The following is a 2,416-nucleotide window of genomic DNA, read 5'->3' as shown; positions in this document are numbered from 1 at the left end:
CGGAATTATGCTTTTAATAGCCCTGAAATTGTACCATAATCAATAAAATTAGAAGAGAATTCATTCCGGTACAACCGGAATCATACTTTTAATAGCCCTGAAATTGTACTATAATCAATAAAATTAGACGAGAATTCATTCCGATACAACCGGAATTATGCTTTTAATAGCCCTGAAATTGTACCATAATCAATAAAATTAGAAGAGAATTCATTCCGGTACAACCGGAATCATACTTTTAATAGCCCTGAAATTGTGCTATAATTAATAAAACGAAATATATAATACTTATGAAAAATGAAAATTGACAAAAAATCATGACAATATACATCATTAATCTTATCAATAATTTTAAGCTATCACTAATTATCATTAATTTCATTGATGCTTATACAGTAACATGTGATAGTGGAGTGGTGTAAAAGCAATCAAAAATTCCTTTATGATAACGATGAATATATTGTGCTAATATAAATGTAATATTAATATGATAACGTTATCATATGATAGATTATGATATCAATTTAATCATTAATAAATAATTACTAATAAACGTTTAAAATTATATTAATGATAAAAAGAATAGGGAAAATTTGTTAGGATATTTGGAACTTTTAAATGCAATATATTAAAAGTGATATGATAATATGATAACATCATAACTTCAACAATAGTTATCAATTGCTATGAAAATAAAATCTACATTACGGTAACGAATTGTTACTTTTACTGTTCATTGTTTAAAATTATATCAATCATTGTTAACTTTAACAAAGTGATTTTTTTTTCCTGGAAAATTTCTTAACATTTACATTTTTGTAATCTTATCTTTACCAATAATTTGAACACAAATGAAACAGAAGAAAAAAATTTTTTTTTTTGAGTAATTTGAAATATTCATGAATTTCTAGGAAAATGAAATTGATAAATCGTTTTGTTGCTTCTGGAGAATACAATTATTTCAAGATGAGAACATACTGTAAACACTTATCTAGAGGTCATGGGTCACAAAAGGATAAGAGAAGTATGGGACAGTTGATAAACAAGAAACAACTAATTAAACTAATTTTGTGAGCAAAACAGTTTTAAAATAAAGCGAATCTTGTTCATAATTATAATTCTTTTAATTGGAAATAATGCTGATTTAATTGTGAAAACAGTGATAGGACAGACGAAAAGAGAAGAGACAAGTAATTATCAGATGCTATCAGATAAGCTGTTGCCATATGTCGCATATTTTTTTTTTTCAGGAGTAATTGATATCAGCAAACTTTTTTGTGCAATCATTGTATCAATGAGTATCAAATGATCGTGAACTTGATATGTAAAGCTATCATCGATATCCACAATAGGCTAATCTTAATGTTATCGAATGTAGCAAGTGAAGTATAAGTAGCAAGTATAAGTCAGAAAATAGTTGTTCTAGTACTTTTATTGTATGTGACATCGATTTGGACAGTATTTTTGAAAGGACAAAAAAGATAGTTGAAAGGAAAGAGAGAGAGGAAGAGGAAAAGATAGGATAACTTTAGTTATAGCTTTACAAGTAATAACTTTTTTTACGATAGATAATTGTACAGTAATCATTTGCATATCATTTTTTGAATTGTTCAGCTTTATTTAATTGCAAAAAAATTTTTTATTACAAATAATATTTGTATTCTTTAACTTTTATATTTACAAAACCGAAGGAAAAATATCGTGATTGGAAAAATTACAAGTGTTTCCCAGGTAGCATAATGTTCTGAAATATAGCTTATTGATTTCTTTACTTTTCTCTCTGTGATATGAAAGTTGTTTATCAGTGAACCAGAATTCCCATCCTATTTCATGATTTCAGTTATTCTGTTTAATATATGCTTTACTCAAATTGTCCAATCGAAATACCGTTGTTCATTTCTTTCACTTAATTTCATTACTGTTGCTTTTGTATTAGCCAATTTATCAACTCTTGAGTAGCGGAAACTAGTCCGGAACGTTCCGGAACGGATTTCATTGGTAAATTAAATTAAGAAAATCTTACGAAATAATCTGTTTACTGCTACGATAACTATTTCTTCTTTATATCTAAAATTTTAGCTATTAATATCAGAGAATGATAAATTAAAATAATTTAACGGTCAAATATGAATGAAATAAATCGAGAAAAGTTATGATAAGAATATTATGCGAAATGATCAATGAACGAATCGATATATGATTCATATTTGATGGGAAAATTGATAATTAGCTAGATAAGTAATGATAATCTTAATATTCCTGATAAATTACTTTACTCGAATTGTATTGAATAACGAAGCAATAATGTAAATCTTTTCATTCTTCTTTCTAATCGAAGAATATTTAATTTAAAATTGCATTTTGCAATTTATTTCAAAGCGAACAGTTTTTATAAGTTCTATGGTATATAGATAAT

The sequence above is a fragment of the Loa loa genome (genome assembly GCF_000183805.2).
Source record: "Loa loa unplaced genomic scaffold supercont3.72, whole genome shotgun sequence".
Lineage (NCBI taxonomy): Eukaryota > Metazoa > Nematoda > Chromadorea > Rhabditida > Onchocercidae > Loa > Loa loa.
This window is presented reverse-complemented; position numbering follows the sequence as displayed.